The sequence below is a fragment of the Euprymna scolopes genome, chromosome 17 (assembly GCF_053919585.1).
Source record: "Euprymna scolopes isolate OS-2025 chromosome 17, ASM5391958v1, whole genome shotgun sequence".
Classification (NCBI taxonomy): Eukaryota; Metazoa; Mollusca; class Cephalopoda; order Sepiida; family Sepiolidae; genus Euprymna; species Euprymna scolopes.
The window spans coordinates 95,934,641-95,947,634 of record NC_136498.1 but is presented as its reverse complement, the minus strand read 5'-3'; the positions used below and the strand labels follow the sequence as shown (position 1 = coordinate 95,947,634).

Sequence of the window (12,994 nt, the reverse complement as noted above, 5' to 3'; positions counted from 1 at the left end):
ATTACTGTGCTTGATGTCATCAAGTGGAGCGGATCATTTTTTTTTCATTTGTTCACACATTTTTCCAATTTATATATATTTTGTCTAAGATTCTTAGCCTATGTCATTGCATACCAAGCTGTTTATTAAAAGTTACGGTTCACTGTAAACACATACGTTACACCAAAATAAAAACGCTTCAGATAATGTCTTGATATTCAATTAAGTTTCTCACATGACATCTTATGAAGTTAGTAGAAATGTTACAGACTTTTGAATCTCAAACACTTTCAATACTGTGCACTGATATTTTCTTTTTTGGAATATAAGCACATTCATGATTTTTTTTTACAAACGTCAACAAATTTCACAATGTGTAGCAATGTACTGAAACAATTATAAAAATATTTGTTTTTATTTTGGATGATGCAGGGCATCCGAAGAGAGATTTTTCTAACAAAATGAAAGTATAATTTTTAGCAATAGGTATCTAGGAAAAGGCCACTACATACGTTATAAATTCCAAATTTCCACAACCTGGCAAATACTGGTACACGCTAGCAAATTTAGATTTGCAATTACAGAATATGATTCTAATTTTTTCCTTTGCTCTTTATTCTAACACTACACTAAGTTTACTGTTTTATTTCGCTACAGTTGATATTGTGTAGAACAATAAGAAAATCATAGTGAACAATGCATTCAACAAAATTTCACACACATTTCTAGATACCTATATCTAATAAGTTCAAAAGAAAGGACACACTTAGGGAGGTATTTTGGTGGTCAAGTCACTAAATAGAGATTAGCTGGTTTCCCGGCATAGCCCAGGATGTAATAAAGATTGACTGAAATACATGTTCTAGCTGGTTTCTAGGCGTTGCCAGGGATGTAATATAGACACATTATGTTGTATATTACCTGTTCTCTTCTCCCTAAGGTAAAACAATTTCATATACATGCTGTAAATTACCTATGCTAGGGATAAAACATGAACAATACCAGTCCGGGGGTAGATAAAACAAATAATACATAGAGATGAAAGATTCGTCTCCCCTAAGAATAAAACATATGTTCAATATCTGCTTTTGTTTTTTCATTGTTTATACGGTCCCGAGCAACGCCGGGTAGCCCTGCTAGTCTATATATATAAAAGGCAAAAATCGGTGTGTATGTATGTATGTATGTATGTTTGTTTGTAACGCTAAAACTTTTGAAAGACGGAACCAGAGTTGACAAATTTGGTATCATATTGCACCTTGATCACCCGGATGACAAATATCGAAATTTCACGTCAAACGGACCAGTAGAAAGGGGTCAACTGATCGTTTTTCTCCTAGGGGGGCCCCCCAAAAAACCTGTCATTTTAACGTTATTCAATACGTGTCACGTGACGTGACGTCAGCTCAAACTTTTGACAGACACAACCAAAGTTGACAAATTATGTATCATATTGAACCTTGATCACCCGCATGACAAATATCGAAATTCCACACCAAACGGACCATTAAAAGGGGGTGAACTGATCATTTCTCTCCTAGGGGGGCCCCCAAAAAAACCTGTCATTTTAATGTTAATATTACATAATCCAAAAACGCTTAGTCATGTCACGTGACGTGACGTCAACATCCAGTAATGGCGAACAAATGTAAACAAACACTTTGTTTTACCGATACTTTTGTAATTTCTCTTCTGCTTTGTTCTAGAGATTATTAAACTCCATGACAATGTCTCCAACGTATTTAACTGGTTAAAAATAGTATTTATACAAGAGTTTTAACGAAAAATATCAGGAAAAAATGTACGAATAAAAAAAAATTCAGCTTTCAAAATATTCGTCGATAAAAAAACCGATCTTTATATTTACGCTAGCCATTTTGTATATTACCACGTGACCTGCTATCTCTTAAACTGGAGGGGGGGGATCCACTTGAATCCAACAAAACCAGTAATTTTTTTTTTCTATTATATATACATCATTTTCTATAAAATTAAGTGTAGACTTTATAATTAAAACAAAAAATGTTATTCATACTAAAAAAAAAAAACGCTTAGTCATGTCACGTGACGTGACGTCAACATCCACTAATGGCGAACAATTGTACCTATTTACTATGCCTCCCCACGGGACAGAGTTAGACACCAGGGTCGTTTTTTAACGTGGAGAAAAGGTACAAAAATAAAAATTGTCTCAGTCGTGGAGGATTTCTCCTCCACCGAAAGAGAACAAGAAATAGAAGTGCAGCATCTGAAGAACAGATACTACACTTTGATCTTGACCAAAAGGCCAAGAATGCGAACAATTGTAAATAACAACTTTTTTCACAAAACCAACACCGTCTTTCTTTTTTTTTCTCTCTCTTTCTCTCTCTCACCCACTTACTCTTCCCTCTCTCTCACCCTCTTTCTCTTGACGTCACACCACTGTTAAACTGTGGGGGGGAGGAACACATTCCCAGGCATTATCTCCTATAGATGCACATTTTATTAGAAATTCAGCTTTCAAAATATTAGACGATAATAAAAATATAAAACCAACACCCTCTTTCTCTTTTCTCTCTCTCTCACCAACTTACTCTTCTCTCTCTCTCACCCTCTTTCTCTTGACCTCCTACTACTGTTAAACTGTGTGTGTGTGTGGGGGGGGAAGAGGCAGCTTGAAAACCAACAAAAACAGTGCACAGTTTCCCAAGCATTTGGGGTGGGAAGGGGGGGAAGAAGCCGAGCGCACAGTTTCGTGTGAGAGAGAGAGAACAATTCTCAACCTATATACTCAACAAATTTTTTATCTACAGATTTGAAAGTTTGTATATAGGGTATTCAGACATATGGAAATATATCTAGCATAATCTATCTATTATATCTATAAAAGTGAAAATGTGTGTGTGTGTGAGGTAGCCAGAGAGAGAGAGAGAGAGAGAGAGAGAGAGAGAGAGAGAGAGAGAGAGAGAGAGAGACAACAATTCTCAACCTATATATTCAATACATTTTTTATCTACAGATTTGAAAATTTGTATATAGGGTATTCAGACATATGGAAATATATCTAGCATAATCTATCTATTATATCTATAAAAGTGAAAATGTGTGTGTGTGTGTGTGTGTGTGTGTGTGTGCGTAAGAGAGAGAGAGAACAATTCTCAACCTATATACTCAACGTATTTTTATCTACGGATTTTAAACTTTGTATATAGGGTATTCAGACATATAGAAATATATCTAGCATAATCTATACATTATATCTATAAAAGTGAGAATGTGAGTGTGTGAGAGAGAGAGAACAATTCTCAACCTATATATTCAACAAATTTTTTACCTACAGATTTGAAAATTTGTATATTGGGTATTCAGACATATGGAAATATATCTAGCATAATCGATCTATTATATCTATAAAAGTCAGAATGTTTGCGTGTGGTTGTGTGTGTAAGGTTGCGAGAGAGAGAGAGAGAACAATTCTCAACCTATCTATTCAATAAATTTGTTATCTACAGATTTGACCATTTGTATATAGGGTATTCAGACATATGGAAATATATCCAGCATAATCTTTCTATTATATCCATAAAAGTGAGAATGTGTGCGTGAGAGAGAGAGAGAGAGTAAGTACAATTCTCACCCTATATATTCAACAAATTTTTTATCTACCGATTAGAAAATTTGTATATAGGGTATTCAGACATATGGAAATATATCTATAGTTTTAACGAAAAATATCAGGAAAAAATGTACAGGAATAAAAAAAAATTCAGCTTTCAAAATATTCGTCGATAAAAAAACCGATCTTTATATTTACGCTAGCCATTTTGTATATTACCACGTGACCTGCTATCTCTTAAACTGGAGGGGGGGGATCCACTTGAATCCAACAAAACCAGTAATTTTTTTTTTCTATTATATATACATCATTTTCTATAAAATTAAGTGTAGACTTTATAATTAAAACAAAAAATGTTATTCATACTAAAAAAAAAAAACGCTTAGTCATGTCACGTGACGTGACGTCAACATCCACTAATGGCGAACAATTGTACCTATTTACTATGCCTCCCCACGGGACAGAGTTAGACACCAGGGTCGTTTTTTAACGTGGAGAAAAGGTACAAAAATAAAAATTGTCTCAGTCGTGGAGGATTTCTCCTCCACCGAAAGAGAACAAGAAATAGAAGTGCAGCATCTGAAGAACAGATACTACACTTTGATCTTGACCAAAAGGCCAAGAATGCGAACAATTGTAAATAACAACTTTTTTCACAAAACCAACACCGTCTTTCTTTTTTTTTCTCTCTCTTTCTCTCTCTCACCCACTTACTCTTCCCTCTCTCTCACCCTCTTTCTCTTGACGTCACACCACTGTTAAACTGTGGGGGGGGGAACACATTCCCAGGCATTATCTCCTATAGATGCACATTTTATTAGAAATTCAGCTTTCAAAATATTAGACGATAATAAAAATATAAAACCAACACCCTCTTTCTCTTTTCTCTCTCTCTCACCAACTTACTCTTCTCTCTCTCTCACCCTCTTTCTCTTGACCTCCTACTACTGTTAAACTGTGTGTGTGTGGGGGGGGGGGAAGAGGCAGCTTGAAAACCAACAAAAACAGTGCACAGTTTCCCAAGCATTTGGGGTGGGAAGGGGGGGAAGAAGCCGAACGCACAGTTTCGTGTGAGAGAGAGAGAGAACAATTCTCAACCTATATACTCAACAAATTTTTTATCTACAGATTTGAAAGTTTGTATATAGGGTATTCAGACATATGGAAATATATCTAGCATAATCTATCTATTATATCTATAAAAGTGAAAATGTGTGTGTGTGTGAGGTAGCCAGAGAGAGAGAGAGAGAGAGAGAGAGAGAGAGAGAGAGAGAGAGAGACAACAATTCTCAACCTATATATTCAATACATTTTTTATCTACAGATTTGAAAATTTGTATATAGGGTATTCAGACATATGGAAATATATCTAGCATAATCTATCTATTATATCTATAAAAGTGAAAATGTGTGTGTGTGTGTGTGTGTGTGTGTGTGTGCGTAAGAGAGAGAGAGAACAATTCTCAACCTATATACTCAACGTATTTTTATCTACGGATTTTAAACTTTGTATATAGGGTATTCAGACATATAGAAATATATCTAGCATAATCTATACATTATATCTATAAAAGTGAGAATGTGAGTGTGTGAGAGAGAGAGAACAATTCTCAACCTATATATTCAACAAATTTTTTACCTACAGATTTGAAAATTTGTATATTGGGTATTCAGACATATGGAAATATATCTAGCATAATCGATCTATTATATCTATAAAAGTCAGAATGTTTGCGTGTGGTTGTGTGTGTAAGGTTGCGAGAGAGAGAGAGAGAACAATTCTCAACCTATCTATTCAATAAATTTGTTATCTACAGATTTGACCATTTGTATATAGGGTATTCAGACATATGGAAATATATCCAGCATAATCTTTCTATTATATCCATAAAAGTGAGAATGTGTGCGTGAGAGAGAGAGAGAGAGTAAGTACAATTCTCACCCTATATATTCAACAAATTTTTTATCTACCGATTAGAAAATTTGTATATAGGGTATTCAGACATATGGAAATATATCTAGCATAATCTATCTATTATATCTAGAAAAGTGAGAATGTGTGTGAAAGAGAGAGAGAGAAGAGAGAGAGAGAACAATTCTCAACCTATATATTCAACTAATTTTTATGTACAGATCTGAAAATTTGTATACAGGGTATTCAGACATATGGAAATATATCTAGCATAATCTATTATATCTATAAAAGGTAGACTGTGTGTGTGTGTGTGTGAGTGAGTGAGTGAGTGAGTGAGTGAGAGAGAGAGAGAGAGAGAACAATTCTCAACCTATATACTCAACAAATTTTGTATCTACAGATTTGATAATTTGTATATAGGGTATTCAGACATAAGGAAATATATCTAGCATAATCTATCTATTATATCTATAAAAGTGAGAATGTGTGTGAAAGAGAGAGAGAGAGAACAATTCTCAACCTATATATTCAACAAATTCTATCTTTACAGATTTGAAAATTTGTATATAGGGTATTCAGACATTTGGAAATATATCTAGCATAATCTATTATATCTATAAAAGTGAGAATGTGTGTGTGAGAGAGAGAGAAAGAACAATTCTCAACCTATATACTCAACAAATTTTTTATCTACAGATTTAAAAATTTGTATATAGGGTATTCAGACATATAGAAATATATCTAGCATAACCTATCTATTATATCTATAAAATGACCATGTGTGTGTGTGTGAGAGAGAGAGAGAGTCAGAGAGAGAGAGAGAACAATTTTCAGCCTATATATTCAACACATTTTTTATCTACAGATTTGACAATTTGTATATAGGGTATTCAGACATATAGCAATATATCTAGCATATTCTATCTATTATATCAATAAATGTGAGAATGTGTATGTGTGTGTGTGTGAGGTAGCCAGAGAGAGAGAGAGAAAGAGAGGAAGGAAAATTCTCACCCTATATATTCAACAAATTTTTTATCTACATATTAGAAAATTTGGATATAGGGTATTCAGACGTATGGAAATATATCTAGCATAATCTATCTATTATATCTATAAAAGTGAGAATGTGTGTGTGAGAGAGAGAGAAAGAGAGAGAGAGAACAATTCTCAACCTATATATTCAACTAATTTTTTATCTACAGATTTGAAAATGTGTATATTGGGTATTCAGACATATGTAAATATATCTGGCATAATCTATGTATTATATCTATAAAAGTGTGAATGTGAGTGATGGAAAGAGCAAAAAATTCTCAACCTATATTTACAACAAATTGTTTATCTACAGATTTGAAAATTTGTATGTAGGGTATTCAGACATATGGAAATATATCTAGCATAATCTATTATATCTATAAAAGGTTGAATGTGTGTGTGTGTGTGTGTGTGTGTGTAGGTGTGTGTGAGAGAGAACAATTCTCAACCTATATACTCAACAAATTTTTTATCTACAGATTTGAAATTTTGTATATAGGGTATTCAGACATATAGAAATATATCTAGCATAATCTTTCTATTATATCTATAAAAGTGAGATTATGTGTGTGAGAGAGAGAGAGAGAGAACAATTCTCAACCTATATATTCCACACATTTTTGGGTACAGATTTGAAAATTTGTATATAGGGTAGGCAGACATATAGAAATATATCTAGCATAATCTATCTATTATATCTATAAAAGTGAGAACTTGTGTGTGTGTGTGTGTGTGTGAGAGAGAGAGAGAACAATTCTTAACCTACATACTCAACAAATTTGTTATCTACAGCTTAGAAAATTTGTATATAGGGTATTCAGACATATGGAAATATATCTAGCATAATCTATCTATTATAACTACAAAAGTCAGAATGTGTGTGTGAGAGAGAGAGAGAACAATTCTAAACCTATATATTCAACAAATTTTTTATCTACAGATTTGAAAATTTGTATATAGGGTATTCAGACATATGGAAATATATCTAGCATAATCTATCTATTTTATCTATAAAAATGAGAATGTGTGTGTGTGAGATAGCGAGAGAGAGAGAGAGAAAAAGAGAGAGAGAGAAAAATTCTCAACCTATACATTCAACAAATTTTTTATCCACAGATTTGAACATTTGTATATAGGGTGTTCAGACATATAGAAATATATCTAGCATAATCTATCTATTATATGTATAAAAGTGAGAATGTGTGTGTGTGTGAGAGAGAGGACAATTCTCAACCTATGTATACAACAAATTTTTTATCTACAGATTTCAAAATTTGTATATTGGGCATTCAGACATATTTCAATATATCTGGCATAATCTGTCTATTATATCTATAAAAGTGAGAATGTGTGGGATAGAGAGAGAGAACAATTCTCAACCTATATACTCAACAAATTTTTTATCTACAGATTTGAAAATTTGTATATAGGGTATTCAGACATATGGAAATATATCTAGCATAATCTATTATATCTATAAAAGTGAGAATGTGTGTGTGTGTGTCTGTGTGTGTGTGTGTGTGAGAGAGAGAGAGAGAGAGAGAGAACAATTCTCAACCCATATACTCAACAAATTCTTTATCTACAGATTTTAAAATTTGTATATAGATTATTCATACAAATAGAAATATATCTAGCATAATCTTTCTATTATATCTATAAAATGAGAATGTGTGTGTGTGTGTGAGCGAGAGAGAGAGAGAGAGAGAGAGAGAGAGAGAGAGAGAGAGAGAGAGAGAGAGAGAACAGTTCTCAACCTATACATTCAACAAATTTTTTATCTACAGATTTGAAAATTTGAATATAGGGTATTCAGAAATATCGAAATATATCTAGCATAATCTATTATATCTTTAAAAGTTAGAATGTGTGTGTGTGAGAGATAGAGAGAACAATTCTCAACCTATGCACTCTACAAATTTTTTATCTACAAATTAGAAAATTTGTATATAGGGTATTCACACATATGGAAATATATCTAGCATAATCTATCTATTATATCTATAAAAGTTAGAATGTGTGTGTGTGAGGTAGCGAGAGAGAGAGAGAGAGAGAGAGTAAGAACAATTTTCAACCTATATATTCAACAAATATTTGATCTACAGATTAGAAAATTTGTATATAGGGTATTCAGATATATGGAAATATATCTAGCATAATCTATCTATTATATCTCTAAAATTGAGAATGTGTGTGTGAGAGAGAGAGAACAATTTTCAACCTATATACTCAACAAATTTTTTATCTACAGATTTGAAAATTTGTATATAGGGTATTCAGACATATGGAAATATATCTAGAGTAATCTATCTATTATATCTATAAAAGTGAGAATGCGTGTGTGTGTGAGAGAGAGCGACACAGAACAATTCTCAACCTATATATTCAACAAGTTTTTTATGTACAGATCTGAAATATCCCATTTGTATAGAAGTAGAAATCTTGATACCTACTCTGATACCTAATAAAAGAAAGGACACTCTTTAGGGCGGATTTTGATTATAACAAGTCACTAATTAGAAATTATAATAAACCTTCAAATAATTTAAGAATTTTACCAAAATAAAATTGCATGGTAATCACCCAATTTCTGCCACAAAATTTTGATTGGCAGAACTCATAAACATAAAATATATATTTTCTAATTTCATCTTTTTTTTTCTTTTTACATAATCTGGTTTGATGTTTTCTTAAATATTCAAATCACTATATTTTGCTGCTTAATATCAAATACAGCAACTGAGTTATTTTTATGCATCAAACAATTACATTTTCTCATTCATCCAAACTAATCACTGAACATCAATTTCATATTTTCTTCACTAAAATATTACTGTGCTTGATGTCATCAAGTGGAGCGGATCATTTTTTTTTCATTTGTTCACACATTTTTCCAATTTATATATATTTTGTTAAAGATTCTTAGCCTATGTCATTGCATACCAATCTGTTTATTAAAAGTTAAGGTTCACTGTAAACACATATGTTACACCAAAATAAAAACGCTGCAGATAATGTCTTGATATTCAATTCAGTTTCTCACATGACATCTTATGAAGTTAGTAGAAATGTTACAGACTTTTGAATCTCAAACACTTTCAATACTGTGCACTGATATTTTCTTTTTTGCAATATAAGCACATTCATGATTTTTTTTACAAACGTTAAAAACTTTCACATTGTGTAGCAATATACTGAAACAATTATAAAAATATTTGTTTTTATTTTGAATGATGCAGGGCATCCGAAGAGAGATTTTTCTAACAAAATGAAAGTATAATTTTTAGCAATAGGTATCTAGGAAAAGGCCACTACATATGTTATAAGTTCCAAATTTCCACAACCTGGCAAATACTGGTACACGCTAGCAAATTTAGATTTGCAATTACAGAATATGATTCTAATTTTTTCCTTTGCTCTTTATTCTAACACGACACTAAGTTTACTGTGTTATTTCGCTACAGTTGATATTGTGTAGAACAATAAGAAAATCATAGTGAACAATGCATTCAACAAAATTTCACACACATTTCTAGATACCTATATCTAATAAGTTCAAAAGAAAGGACACACTTAGGGAGGTATTTTGGTGGTCAAGTCACTAATAAGAGATTAGCTGGTTTCCCGGCATAGCCCAGGATATAATAAAGATTGACTGAAATACATGTTCTAGCTGGTTTCTAGGCGTTGCCAGGGATGTAATATAGACACATTATGTTGTATATTACCTGTTCTCTTCTCCCTAAGGTAAAACAATTTCATATACATGCTGTAAATTACCTATGCTAGGGATAAAACATGAACAATACCAGTCCTAGGGTAGATAAAACAAATAATACATAGAGATGAAAGATTCCTCTCCCCTAAGAATCAAACATATGTTCAATATCTGCTTTTGTTTTTTTCATTGTTTATACGGTCCCGAGCAACGCCGGGTAGCCCTGCTAGTCTATAGATATAAAAGCGAAAATGTTTGTTTGTGTGTGCATTTTTGTGTATGTCTAAGAAAGGATTTTTTCCGAGAACCGATCGCTCGCCTTACATCATCTTAAAACTTTTTATATCATGTCTAAATGATAATATCTACGAGTTAACAACGAGGGTCGCCTGTCTATTTAATTTGCTCGACTTTGAAAAGATAAATATTCAACATTTTTCACATGTGGATTAGGCTTTTTCGTATAATAAAAGCGGAACTAAATCAGGCGGGGGTCTTCCGGTCAGGATCGCCGGAAACATCTGAAAGCAGTCAGATTTGATCAATGTGGAGATTTTCCTTATATCAGACAATTGCTATTCAATTTGGACAATCCCCTTTTTATGGGGAGCTGGTTTCCCCCCAACATCTTGGAGAAACAAAAAAAGAATTAAAAAAGCGTTCCTGCAGCAAATAAAATACTGCCCCGCAGTCAAAGTTGACCTCATTAAGTCATTAAAACGGGCACCTGCCAATTCTAAATAATTAAATAAATTCAAACGTGTTTCCGTTAGTATTTCGTGGTGGCCCAGTGGTTTACGTCGCACGTTTTTTTTTTACACTTTAATTTCCAACTTTGCCTCAAGGGTTCGGGTTCGATCCTCATACTTACCTACCAAAACTTTTTTTATTTTACCCCCACTCCCCTACCCCCGACACAAACACCCGGAGTTTTGATTTACCCAAAACCACACACACTTCCAAACACTAGTCTATAATACAATTAACTGACAGGTGAGATTTATATGTATGTATGTATGTTTGTATGTCTGCTTAAAACTTTTGAGAGAGGTGACAGATTGTCACAAGATCAGCATCGTTTTGAAGCTCAACAATTCGGATGACAAATATCGAAAAATTGGCTAAAAACATTAATTCCTTCACCCTCAACTGGGCACTTTTCTACAAGGAGGGGTAACTTTTTTCGCTGATATTTTCAAAAATCATCCCCTTTTATCGATTGACTAGCCTTAATTTAAACCTTCGCCACTTCCGATTTGGCAATGGACGTAACGGCAAAGACGTCATATTTTTTTTTTCATGTTGTTTTCCTCCTTTGCGGTACAGGTTCAAGCCTGCCTGCCTGCCTACTACCACTCTTTTTTTTTTTTTTTTTTTGCTTGCTCAACACGCACCTCCAAACACCTGGCAATGCTGGCCACCCAGACTAGTCATATCTAAGACTGTCTTTAAGACTCACATTACATATTCATTGTATTATTCTCATATTTCTTTTCATGCAACACATACCCTCAACCCTCACTGGCCAGAGTTCAATTCTGATTGTTTATAACGACTCTACTCATAAATCAGAAAAGATCTATACAGTGACAAAATATAGATCACCATAACACATAAGTAATCTACTTTGTAGTTGTACAGATATATATATATATATATATATATATATATATATATATATATATATATATATATATATATATATATATATATATAAATATAAAAATAAAGAAACTACCAGATTTAATAAAATGTGTGAAATTTCTTTTTGGAAGAGTGAGCCATACTGTTTTATGTAAATTTCTGTACAGATGTTTCAATCAATTTTATGGTCTTCCCCTTTCTATAGGGTTTATTTTTCAATGCATAACATGAGATACAATCTTTCAACTATAAAAGACTTACTCGTATGACATTAATTTAAAAAAAAAAAAAACTCAAAAACATTTTATGATAAAATAGTTTCTTCAATTATTTTGATAAATGAAGATAAAGTTTATATAAAGAACAAAATGTTGTATGTGATAAAATCTGTTTTTAATTGTATGATGCCAATGTCTGCAGAAATTAAATGCCATAAGTGAAGAAAGTGGATTTTATTTTCATGAAAAACAGGTGTGAGATTATTCATGCGATGCTGCAAATGGAGAAATGCTTATTTACGCAAACTTAGAAATTGGCAAGATGAACTGAAGCTCTGTCGGCTCTAATGATGAGTTCCTTTTATACAAATATACTTAGGAAACACATAAACTCATCTCTTCCACACCAGCTGACTGTCTCCCATCACGACAGTACTTAGTATCCTACTTGTGTTCCGATTTACTTTAGGGCAGAGTTAGACACAATGCTGGTTTTAATTTGGGGAAAATCTATCTTTCCAGAAAAGGTACTCTAAATTGAAACAAGAATTTTTCCTCGTTCTAAAAGGATTTGTGTTTCTTTAACGCGGAACAAAAAGATAAAATGTGTTACCAGAACTGACACTACAATTTGCTTTTAGCTAAAAGGCCAAGATGTAACCATATTCAATAAGATGAGCAATTTGGCTGTAATTAAATGTGGAAACCAGATGAGCTATGTCTAGTTATATTTTCCCTACATAAACAGCAAATGCAAATATTTGGCTTTAAATATTTGGTGTATGACAATGGTCAACAAGATTTTGGAATAAATGTAGATAATAGATGGGTGAAGTAACTGCAGATTGTTCCAGAAATATTTGTGTGGATTAAAACCTAAGTTG

The 12,994-nt window shown here is 32.7% G+C and overlaps 1 protein-coding gene and 2 pseudogenes across 5 annotated transcripts in view; 1 reads left to right on the top strand and 2 right to left on the bottom strand.

The window, feature by feature from the left end:
- LOC145296850 (mutS protein homolog 5-like) overlaps positions 1–12,994 on the top strand; it is a 1,881,756-nt gene that overhangs the window by 479,518 nt on the left and 1,389,244 nt on the right. The window lies entirely within an intron of this gene.
- Positions 2,146–2,279, bottom strand: LOC145297197 (U2 spliceosomal RNA; annotated as a pseudogene).
- Positions 4,075–4,208, bottom strand: LOC145297196 (U2 spliceosomal RNA; annotated as a pseudogene).